At 36.4% G+C, this 12,872-nt stretch overlaps 1 pseudogene; it reads left to right on the top strand.

Annotated features, from left to right (window-relative positions):
- Positions 1 to 6,685: 6,685 nt before the first annotated feature.
- Positions 6,686 to 8,431, top strand: LOC114238591 (tigger transposable element-derived protein 1-like; annotated as a pseudogene).
- The last annotated feature ends 4,441 nt before the right edge of the window (positions 8,432 to 12,872 follow it).

The following is a 12,872-nucleotide window of genomic DNA, read 5'->3' as shown; positions in this document are numbered from 1 at the left end:
TTCAAAATATGCCACACATTTCTCAGTCTCTACTCTTAAAATTTGTGTGATCAAGAAAAGATGTGGTTTATTGTTTATAAATTCTTACAGTGATGTGGTGTTTGAGTCACATTTAAAACTTTTTAATGTTTTAATAATAAGATGTAATATTCACCTTCTAAAATTGTTAACATTGTGCACATTTTAGCAAGGGGCAATTTTAATGTTTATTTGTTTTTTTACATTCCAAGATCAAAGGAGACCATTTAATATGATAATGAAATCTTCAAGATAGACTTTACACAGTTAAATAGCGTAGAGGTTGAGACAACATTCCAATTTTACTTCAAGTTTTAAGCATCTCAGAAAAGAACTATTATTGTCACACAGTCTCACATAAAATAACGCCTCCTGTAAGCTTGTTTTTGGTAAAATTATTTCTAGAAAAGTGTTTTCAGACATTTAACCTTAAGTGTTCTTCATATACATAGACACATGGACTCTTACACCATTTTAAAATTCCTTCTCACTGCCTTTTCATAATACAGTTCTACCAAGTCTTTTACTAAATACTAAAATAACCTAATGGACAGTCAAGGAATAAGGCCAAATGTGTTAGCCAACAACATTCTTTCTGGAATCATAGTTAATTTCTGTTTTTCTATTGATGGGTATCACCTAGCTCTGTAACTGCTTTTTACAGTTTTCTTCTTATAAACCCCCCTCAGGTTGTGCTGATATTTTCATGTCGGATAATCTGAGGCCACACACTGGTTCTCTGAACCTTTTTACTCTGGACTATCTGAGGAAGACCCATGTTTCTTGCTATCTCACGTGACCCCACCAACAAAAATGAAAATAATGACTACAGTTGACCCTTGAACAATGCAACGGTTAGGAGTACTCCCCTCTTGCAGTAGAAGATCTGAGCATAACTTTGACTCCCTCCAAATTTAACTACTAATAGCCTAGTGTTGACCAGAAGCCTTACTGATAACATGAACAGTTAGTTGATTAACACATATTTTGTATGTTATACGTATTATATACTGTATTGTTACAATTAAATAAGTTAGAGAAAAGAATATGTTAGTAAGAATATCATAAGGAAGAGAAAATACATTCACAGTACTGTACTGTATTTATCAATACCATAAGGTTACATCGTTTGTTTACAAGATGAATCATCTGTCAGTACCTACATCAATATTGTCTTATATGCTACAAAACACCATAGATGTTACACATATTATCAACACTAGACATCAAAAATGAAGAGATAATGCGAAAAAGAAATTCGTATTGATTTACAGGTATAACGATTTATGCATTCATTGATAACAAAGAAGCAGTATGATTGCTTAATGGTAGCCTAGTGTAATCGATACAATATCTTCATTGTAGCCTAGCTTATACACTAATGAATGAATGATTATAAAATTTTTATGGCATACAGTATTAGAGTTATATTCACAATACAGTATTAGAAACACTGTTCCATTTTTTTAAAAGCCACTTACCTGTGATGACAAGCTGATACACAGTTTCTCCAATTGCAAGAGAGAGAGAGGCATCCTGTATGGTAATGTAATTCTTCAAAAGCAAAGTTATAAAACAGTAAGAAACTAGCACATTATTCATTTTATATTAAATATTACTCACCTTATGCCTATGTAAGGTTAGGTTGTCCACTTCACTACACACTACACACGATGTTCTACACAATGAGTACTTAAGTGATGGTGATGATGATGACCCAAAAATGTCTCATACTGTTCTTGACAATTATTAGGTTTTCCCATGAAGACACTCATACACATAGACAACAGATAAGTTTATTAACTGTACAGGTAGTTATTTATTATTCATTAAGTGGAGGTGGATCATCATGAAGGTCTTCATCCTCCTCATCTTCACATTCAGTCCACTGAGGAGGAGGAGGAAGAAGAGGGGCTGGTCTTGCTGTCTCAGGGGTGGCAGAGGTGGAAGAGGTGGAGGAGCTGGAAGGGAAGGCAGGAGAGGCTGACACACTCAGTGTAACTTTATGGAAATACATTGTAATTTCTGTCTGACTTTTTGCTTTTTTATTCTTAAACAATGTTTCTATATGGTACCAATCCTCTTCCACCATTTGCTTTAGTTTCAGTGCCTGTATCATAGAAGTTCCATGTCATAAAAGAAGTCAAAAACAGTCTTGAATAATTGGAAGCCTTCTGCCAGATTGTCTAATGTCAGTTTGTTTCCTGGCACTGCTTCTTCTATGTCTTCTTTCTTATCATCTGGCACTGGTGTGGAAGCACTCATCTCCATATTTTGAAAACTTCCCATCTTTTTTTGTTATGTCCATAATCTCTTCCATGATTTCCCTGATTGCCTCTGTTGTAAATCCTGTGAAGTCATGCATAACATCTGGACACAGTTTTTTTTTTTTTTCCAGAAGGAATTTATTGTTTGGGGCTTGATGGATTTCACTGCTTTTTCTATAACACTGATGGCATCTTCAATGGTGTAATCCTTCCAGACTTTCACGATGTTCTCTGTATTGAGGTTCTCTTCCAGAGCATTAGCAATCCTTTCCATAGAGTGCTATGTGTAATCAGCCTTGAAGGTCTTTATGAGCCCCTAATCTGAATTAAAGGCATTGTGTTTGGAGGCAAGTAGACCACATTGATGCCTTCGGTGTTGAACTCGTGGGGTTCTGGGTGCCAGGGGCCTTGTCCAATATGAAAATAACTTTAAAAGGAAGTTCTTTACTGGGAGGATACTTCCTGACCTCAGAGACAAGGCATTGATGGAACCAATCCAGAAAAGGCGTTCTTTGGTCCAGGCCTTCTTGTGTGATTCAAAGACTAGCAGCTGGTGTTTATCTTTTCCTTTCGAGGCTCAGGAATTGGCAGCTCTACAGATAAAGGCAGCCCTGATCGTAAACTTGACTGCATTTGCACAAAACAGTAGAGTTAACCTATCCCTACCTGCCTTAAATCCTGGTGTTCCCTTTTCCTCCTTACTAAAAACTGTCCTTAGTGACTTCTTTTTTTTTTTTTTTCTCAGAATAGGGTGATTTCATCTGCATTAAAAACTAGTCCAGGCAGATATCCTTTCTCTTCAATGATTTTCTTAATGGCATCTGGAAACTTATCTGCTGCCACATGGTCAGCAGAAGCTGCTTCTCCTGTTATCTGGACACTTTTATTAAAGTCAAATCTTTTTGTAAAATTATCTAAACATCCATTTCTGGCATTAAATTCTCCACCTTTAGATCCTTCACCTTCCTTTTGCTTTAAGGTGTCATAAAATGACTTTGCTTTTTCTCAAATTATATTAGAGTCTATAGATATCTTTCATATAGCAATCCTGCACCTACATACAAGCAGCATTTTCAATATGAGATAAAAAGATATTAAAAAAAAAGTGCAAGGTGTTCACACCTGATAGCATAGCTGCAGCAATGCCTTCACACATTTCCTTTTCTTTTTTTGCAGTAGCCCTTATTTTGGATTCATATATCTTGCAATGGTGGGTATACACAGCACAGACCTCAACTATGGTACATAACAAGCAATCCAACTTTTTCTTATAATGTCATGACTATTCTCTGCTTCTTGGGAGCACTTCCAGCATCACTAGTAGCACATCGTAGGCATCCCATGGTGTTAGTCAAGGTTTACGGTATTGCACTAAACATGATATAAAATACACAAGAACCTCAAGAGATCACTTTTTACTGGATATGTAACTTACTGAAGAGGTGAACTACTCACATGGAGATGATTAGCATCGGATGGTGTTTTAAGTGAATACTTGTTGCAATAGCCTACGAAGTTGTTCCAGTAGTGCAGTATGTGCTAGTTAGTTTTATGCAGATATGATTTATCACTGCATCTTTATGTTTGTTTACATTTCTCTGGACTGCAAATGGCACCGTGTACGATCTGGAAATGTTTGCGTGCGTTTAAATTTTGATAAATTTTAACTTTTTATAATAGATTTGTATATATTTTGTTGTAGTAATAAAAGAGACTAGTATCTACAAATATTTTGTGCATTCATGACATACCTAACTTTTTCTTAATTTTTTTTTGATATTTCTAGGCTACGTGGTTCAACTGCAGGTTTTTTTTTTTCAAATTGTCACAAATCTCCAAAAAATGTTCCTATATACTTATTGAAAAAAACTGCATATAAGTAGATGCACACAGCTGAAGCCCACATTGTTCAAGGGTCAACTGTAAATGGTAATTTCTGTGTTATCCTAAAAAATGCTGGTAAGATATTCCCCTTGTTTGGTCCAAGAGGAGTTAAAAAAGACACTGAGGGACTTCCCTGGTGACACAGTGGTTAAGAATTTGCCTGCCAATGCGGGGGGCATGGGTTCGAGCCCTGGTCTGGGAAGATCCCACATGCCGTGGAGCAACTAAGCCTGTGCACCACAACTACTGAGCCTGCGCTCTAGAGCCCGCGAGCCACAACTACTGAGCCGTGTGCCACGACTAGTGAAGCCCACACACCTAGAGCCCGTGCTCCACAACAAGAGAAGCCACCACAATGAGAAGCCTGCGCACTGCAACAAAGAGTAGCCCCCGCTCACCGCAACTAGAGAAAGCCCACATGCAGCCACAAAGACCCAACACAGCTAAATAAATAAATAAATAAATAAATAAATAAATAAATAAAAAGACACTGAATGAACTTGTACAAATGGGAGAGAAGTAAGTACATATTAAAGAGGGTGGACAGTAATCAGGAACGCATGGGAGAAGAGAAAGATCTCCTGAATAAGAAGAAAATGAGAAAATAGGCACCCTGTTACCAAACTAGTTCTTCCTGATAGTTGGAAATCTCCACAATTCTTAGAATTTTATCTTTGTCACCATCAGAGTTACACCCTCAGCTTGAGAAATGCTGAGACCCATGTCAGATCTTTGTGGAGGTAAGCAGTAAAGAGTAAATTGAGGTGGAAATATATGGAGAGCTGTCCAAAATTGTGCCCGTAGAATAACTTGCTATATTGACAAAATAATAAAACATAAAACCTAGCACAGATAATACAATATGAGAATATTTCAGAACCATACTGACCACATTATAATGACAAATACAAAGGGTACCTTCTTATTGAATCAAGTGCCCAGAGAAATTATTTCCTGGTCTTTTTTTCTGCATCACCTCACTCTTTTAAAATTGAACAATGTTGCCTTAGCAACTGAAGAAAAATATATCTTGGACACATCTGTTGTTTATCCTGCATCGTTTCAAAATACAATTTGGATGTGCTGGCATGCAAAGTGATCCTTAATTTAATGAATATACACAGTTTTCACAGAATTGCTATAAAAAGTTCTATTTAAATTAGTTTTCCAGATTGTAGATTGTTAGGTGTAGAAAATAAATATCCACTGTTAATGGAATATATTAGCATAATAACTGCCTGATTAAAATTGAGACGTTTATATAATGAAATCTGACCCACAAAGACAGCAAAATCACACTTACTTCTCATATTCAGCCAGCAATATCAATAAAACATTCAAAGAGATGTATTAGGACATGTTTAGTTATTTTAATTGTGTATCAAGCTTCATGCCATGTACTTCAATGACCCAATTAATGTTTTATAATAGCTCTATTCCTCTTTAGAACTAAGTAGACCTAACCATGTAAAGTAACTTTAAAATTAAAAATGCACTTCACTTTAAGTGAATCTGATTATAAGAAAACTTGGTCTTATCTAATACATTTATCTTATAGGGGAAGGAGGGAGGAACACTCCAGTGTGCCAGGCACTGCATCTGGGGCCTCACCGCCTAACTGCCCCTGGAGATATAACTTATATGTACAGGCATAACTCATTTTATTGTGCTTCATTTTCTTGTGCTTTGCAGATTTTGCGTTTTTTACAAATTGAAGGTTTGTGGCAATCCTACTGGGGCAGATCTATCAGCACCGTCTTTTCAATAGCATTTGCTCACTTTGTGTTTCTGTGTCACATTTTGATAAGTCTCACAATATTTCAAACTTTTTCATTATTATTATTGATATATTTGTTATGGTGATTTGTGATCAGTGATCTTTGATGTTACCATTGTAATTATTTTTTTTTAATTTTATTTTTTTATACAGCAGGTTCTTATTAGTTATCCATTTTATACATATTAATGTATATAGGTCAATCCCAATCTCCCAATTCATCAAGCCAATGCATTTTTTTTTTTTAACTTTGGGTTTATTTATTTAATTAATCAATTTATTTATGGCTGTGTTGGGTCTTTGTTTCTGTGCGAGGGCTTTCTCTAGTTGCGGCAAGTGGGGGCCACTCTTCATCGCGGTGTGCGGGCCTCTCACCATCGCGGCCTCTCTTGTTGCGGAGCACAAGCTCCAGATGCGCAGGCTCAGTAGTTGTGGCTCATGGGCCCAGCTGCTTCGTGGCATGTGGGATCCTCCCAGACCAGGGCTCGAACCCGTGTCCCCTGCATTGGCAGGCAGATTCTCAACCACTGTGCCACCAGGGAAGCCCCCATTGTAATTATTTTGAGGCACCATGAACCATGCCCACATAAGATGGCAAACTTAATTGATAAATGTTACGTGTGTTCTGCCTACTCCACTGACCAGCTGTTCCCCCATCTCTCTCCCTCTCCTCAAGCCTATCTATGCCCTGAGACACAACAATATTGAAATCAGGCTAATTAATAACCCTACAGTGGCCTCTAAGTGTTCAGAAAGGAAGAGTCACAGGTTTCTCACTTTAAATCAAAAGCAATAAATGATTAAGTTTAGTGAGGAAGGCGTGTCAAAAGCTGAGATAGGCCAGAACTTAGGCCTCTTGAGCCAAATAGCCAAGTTGTGAATGCAAAGGAAAAGTTCCTGAAAGACATTAAAAGTGTTACTCCAGTGAACACATGAATAAGAAATGAAACAGCCTTATTTCTGATATGGAGAGAATTTTAGAGGTCTGGAAAGAAGTTGAAACCAGTCACAACATTCCCTTAAGGCAAAGCCTAAGCCAGAAAAAGGCCCTAACTCTTTTCAATTCTGTGAAGACTGATAGAGGTGAGGAACGTGCAGAAGAAAAGTTTGAAGCTAGCAGAGGTTGGTTCATGAAGTTTAATGGACGAACCCATCTCCATAGTGTAAAAGTGCAAGGTGAAGCAACAAGTGCTAATGTAGAAACTGCAGAAAGTTATCCAGAAGATCTAGCTAAGATCATTAATAAAAGTGGCTACACAAAACCACAGATTTTCAATGTAGATGAAACAGCCTTATAATGGAAGAAGATCCCATCTAAAACTTTCATAGCTAGAGAGGAAAAGTCAATGACTGGCTTCAAAGCTTCAAAAGACAGGCTGACCCTCTTGTTAGAGGCTAAAGCAGTGACTTTAAATAGAAGGCAATGCCTGTTTACCATTCCAATAACACCAGGGCCCTTAATAATTATGCTGACTCTACTCTGCCTGTGCTCTATAATGGAACAACAAAGGCTGGATAACAGCACATCTGTTTACAACATTATTTATTGAATATTTTAAGCCCACTGTTAAGACCTACTGCTCAGAAAAAAAGACTTCTTTCAAAATTTTAGTGCTTATTGACAATGCATCTGGTTTTCCAAGAGCTCTGATGGAGACGTACAATGAGATTAATGTTGTTTTTATTCCTGCTTACACAACATCCATTCTGCAACACATGGATCAAGGAATAATTTTGACTGTTAAGTCTTATTCTTTAAGAAATACATTTTGTAAGGTTATAACTGCCATAGGTAGTGATTCCTTTGATGAATCTGGGCAAAGTGAATTGAAAATTTTCTGAAAAGGATTCACCATTCTAGATGTCATTAAGAACATTCATGGTCCATGGGAAGAGGTCAAAATATTAACATTAACAGGACTATGGAAGAAATTGATTCCAACTGTCATAAATGATTTTGAAGGGTTTAAGACGTCAGTGGAGGAAGTAACTGCAGATGTGGTTGAAATAGAAAGAGAACTAGAATTAGAAGTGGAGCCTGAAGATGTGACTGAATTGCTGCAATCTCATGATAAAACTTTAAGGAATGAAGAGCTGCTTCTTATGGATGAGAAAAGAAAGTGGTTCCTTGAGATGGAATCTACTCCCTAGAGAAGATGCTGTGAAGATTGTTGAAACGACAACAAAGGATTTAGAATATTATACAAACTTAGTTGATAAAGCAGTGGCAGGGTTTACAAGAGTTAACTTCAATTTTGAAAGAAGTTCTACTGTGGGTAAAATGCTATCAAACAGCATTGCATGCTACAAAGAAATCTTTTGTGAAAGGAGGAGTCCATTGATGTAGTGAACTTCCTTGTTGTCTTATTTTAAGAAATCACCGCAGTCACCCCAACTTTTAGCAGCCATCACCCTGATCAGTCAGCAGCCATCAACATCGAGGCAAGACACTCCACCAGCAAAAAGATTATAACTTGCTGAAGGCTCAAATGATGGTTAGTATTTTTTAGCAATAAAGTACGTTAAAATTAAGATATTTACATTGTTTTCTTAGACAAAATTTATTGCACATTTAATAGACTACAGTATAGTGTAAACATAACTTTTATATACACGGGAAAACCAAAAAAAAATCCTGTGACTCACTTTATTGAGATATTCACTTTGTTGCCCTGTTCTGGAACTGAACCTGCAATATATATCTTCGAGGTATATCTGTGTGTTACTTGCCACTTTACGGAATGGAAAGAGAGACCCGGAGAGATTAAGTAATTTTCTCAAGATTACAAATCCATCAAATGGCATTGCTTGTTTTTCAACCCTGAGGATGCTTCCTCACCTCTCATCCTTTCCAGATGCTGTGCTCTCTTCTTGCATCTATTTTGACAAGATTTATTTTTTGAGATGAACTATCTAGATCCTTAATTGTAAATACATTATACTCCTGCTTGTTTTCTATTTGTTTCACTTGTATGATGTTTTCTTTCCTCTCTTTTCTCGACTTCTTTTCATCAGACTTTTTATTATTCTAATATTTTGGTCATTATTAACCTTAGACGTTATATAGACTTTTACTATTCTTTTAGTTATTATCTTAGAAATTGCAATATTTATCCTCTACTTAACAAAGTTTAATATATTTTGGTACTTTTCTTCCACTTCCAGTAAATGGATCTGTTTCTATTGTTTGTTACTTTTTTTGATTTTCAGTCAAGGTGTCTTGTTTCTTCATGAGCCCAATTATTTTTTTATTGCATGCCAGACATAGTATTTGAAAAATTATTTATAGAAATAACTTGAGTCCTAGGATGGTGTTTTCCTTCTCCAGAAGGAAAGGGCATTTATTTGCTTGAACCCAACATCTATAGTTTTTAGACCTCTGGGGCAGGGGGTCTCCTTAATCTAATTTTGATGAGTGAGTAATTCAAAGTTGAGATGCAATCCCTGTGAGGCCTGGTTGATACCTAACTTGTAAATTTCAGGTCCTCGCCCATGCAGGAGAGTTTAGGAACAAACCTCTGTCTGCTCTGGACTCATATTTGTCTCCCGCTTCCCCAGTCTGTCAGCCTCCCTACTGCCCTACTGCCAGTGGAATTATTAAAAGTCCAAGAGAAAAGTGGTCTCAAATGCCTGACTTACATTTCTGGATTTCCATGGTCTCCCAAATCCTGGGCCAATAATTCTGCATGAACTTGTTAGCTCTCCATTTCCTACAAAGTTTATGTCTATCATTTTTTTAAATGGTTTTTTTAGTTATCCTCACTGGAAAGGGCAGTCTGACTGATCTAGTTCATGAGTACAGGAAGCCTCTTTTGCAATTCAAATATGATTTCAAGTTTAAGAAAATAGTATTTCTTTCAATTTTTTAAAAGCACATCTAGTAAACAAATAGGTTTCCCATATAGTTATAAATCTGATACCTTTTCTCTGAAATTGTATGTTTCTAATATGATAAAAAAGAAAGTACTGAACAATTGGCCACCCTTAAAAAATATTGTTCTGATATTTCAAAATAGATTCTGATTTTGAAATGCATGTGAACATTTAGAAATATGGCTTCACAGGCAAATAAATTAGTTGGGAGAAAGAGTTTAAAGATGACCCATATATCACAGCCAAGTAGTGGTCTGGACCTTGAAATGGGAAGAATGGGCAGATTATCTAGGCTTTGATAAGGAGTTTGGATTTCATTCACTCAATGAAAAACTTTAAGCAGCAGTGACAAGGTTCAATATACACAAAAAATAAAAATAAAAATTCTATGTCTGCTATGGGGGATTCATATAAGGAAACAAGATTGGATGATGTTAGTTAGTGAGAATTACAGAAGTCCTGGTGAGGGAAGACAGTGGCTTAGGCTAGGCTGGTAGCAGTGGCTGTGGATAGGAGTGGACATATTTGAGATATTTTTTAATGAGGAAATAAGTTAGGTCATTTTGTTTTTCAGTGATTCCCCTTGAGCTACTTTTGTCCATTCTAGGATGGCAATATTCTTCCTACTCTTCAAGACCTTATGAATTCATTTACAGATTTGTAAGACTGAGGTAGTTAGATACTCCTCATTCTGAAAGGGCATAGCATTTTATTTATACTGCATCATAGCACTTCCTGTGTAAATTGGTTACTCTTGGTTACATTTGTGTTCTTTGTTATGAAAACTCTGCTCCAGGACAATGTTCATAGCTTCCTAATTGCCTACCAGTGGTGTTTGGCGTAATGTCCAGCACCAAATAGGTGGTCAATAAATGTCCTCTAAATGAGAACTTGTTTGTGTATTTGTAAATATTTTACTATTTTGACTATTGTCCCTTTGAATAGCCTGAGTTAATGAAGTTTACCTGCTCTTGGAAGAATGGAGCCTTTTAAATAAGCAATGCATTGCAAATTCATATTCCGAAATGTGCTTATGTTACATTTTTAGAGAATGTGAGTAATGAAGTAGTTGTATTGTTAAATCAAAAGTGAGCATTAAAATTCATTTTACTGCAGTGATGAGGAAGCTAGACAGATTCAGTTTGGTTTTAAATGCAAGTTTCGCTCACAGCCAGAGCTATTTTGTGGGACAACTGAATGAAGAATTGTAAACAACCATGGAAAAACATGTATTTGTCACCAAAATCAAGATAAAGATTCCATGCCCAGTGTATATTTTCATGATAGAATAACTAGAAAGACTGTGGTTTTTGGCAGCAAACTAAACCTAAGATTTATTTAGCTCAGATTTTATTTTATACTTTTACTGAATTGTAAAAAAAGAGTCTGTCTACATGCTAAAACACACTGATGATAATACAATGTACTCAAGTTTTATTATATATGTGTATATATTACATATGTTATATGTAACATGTGCTATATGTGCACGTATGTGTATTTTTCTTGTTTACTGTTTTATTTACTTTCTTTTTTTCTTTGCCTCAGTTGGATCTTACTATCTGCAGTTTTGAAAACTACATCCTGAAATACGCTATGATAATCTTTTTCTTATGAAAGACTGTAAGTTCTGTTTTTTATTGACAGCGACCTAAATGCTATCCAATCAGAATTGTCGTCTGGAATATAAGCATTTGAACTATAAATATAGCTTTCACTCTTTATTCCAGGAAGCTACTTGTTCTGAATGCTGATCTGCCTGGAATAATGCTTTATTGCAAGTAAGAAGATCTTCATTTATAGATTGATCTAAATTTTCTAAGTGTCCCCCTTCTTGCTTGCTTATTTATTTTGTTTGTTTGTTTGTTTGATAGTTTCTGGAGGACCTATGTAGACTCCCCTAAAGATTTGCCCAATAAAATTGAACAAAATAAGTTGTTGAATAAAGACACCTCATGGTGCCCAGTCTCCTTACTTGGTTTCTGAGGTGACTTTTAACATATGGTGATAGAGTTTTTGCTCTCCCTGAGTCTATTTCTGGTTTATTTCTACTTCATGCAGATATGGATTATTTTGTTTTAGGGACCATTTGAGTATGCTCTATTGTATGTTTACAGGACTTGGGGAAATCCCCCGTGATTAGCCCCCTCTTCTTTGTAACTGGATCGAGGGGGGTAATTTTAGTCTGGTCTAAACTATGTTTGAGAACATCTTCATTTGAGGACTTGTTAACTTTTTGTGCCTTTGTGCTGATTTTCTCATGTTTGGGAAACATTTAAAAGTCAAAATCAGAAGTTCTTTTCTGAAAGAGCTCACATTCCTTGTAATTAGTGTGACGTTCTGCTATTTTTATTTTAAAACGTTGTCACTTTGGTTAAAATTGTAGTCAAGACTGTAATCATTTTGTTTTTGTGTTTTGATATAATAACCAGTCTCCTCTGATAACATTAAGTGATATTGACTTTCCCACATTCAGAGTACAGGTTTTCAGGTATCAGCTGACATCACTACCAGAACAGACACTTGTTAGGCTCTACCAGGGAACTGGATTAGGAAATCCAGGAGACCTTTAGTCTAGAAACAGATGACTCTGTGAAAGCAGACTTCTAAGCCAAGTTCTGGCTATAAAGAATTAATTATGTAGGATTGACTGTAACTGATATAAGGGAAATTTAATTATAGTTAATGTTATATTTTTTCATGGGCATATTATAAAAAAATTTTCTTTCTCCTTGGCCTATTTCTTCTTATTTATTTATTTATTTATTTATTTATATTTTTAGCTGCGTTTGGTTCTTCATTGCTGTGCATGGGCTTTCTTAATTGCAGGGAACCGAGGGCTATTCTTCATTGCTGTGCGGGGGCTTCTCATTGCAGTGGCTTCGCTTGTTATGGAGCACGGGCTCTAGGAACGTGGGCTTCGGTAGTTGTAGCATGTGGGCTCAGCAGTTGTGGCTCGCAGGCTCTAGAGTGCAGCCTCAGTAGTTGTGGCGCACGGGCTTAGTTGCTCCGCAGCATGTGGGATCTTCCCGGACCAGGGCTCGAACCTGTGT

This window comes from Balaenoptera acutorostrata, chromosome 4 (genome assembly GCF_949987535.1).
Source record: "Balaenoptera acutorostrata chromosome 4, mBalAcu1.1, whole genome shotgun sequence".
In the NCBI taxonomy this organism is placed as follows: Eukaryota; Metazoa; Chordata; class Mammalia; order Artiodactyla; family Balaenopteridae; genus Balaenoptera; species Balaenoptera acutorostrata.
Note: the sequence above shows the minus strand (reverse complement) of the source record. Positions and strands in the feature narration are given on the sequence as shown.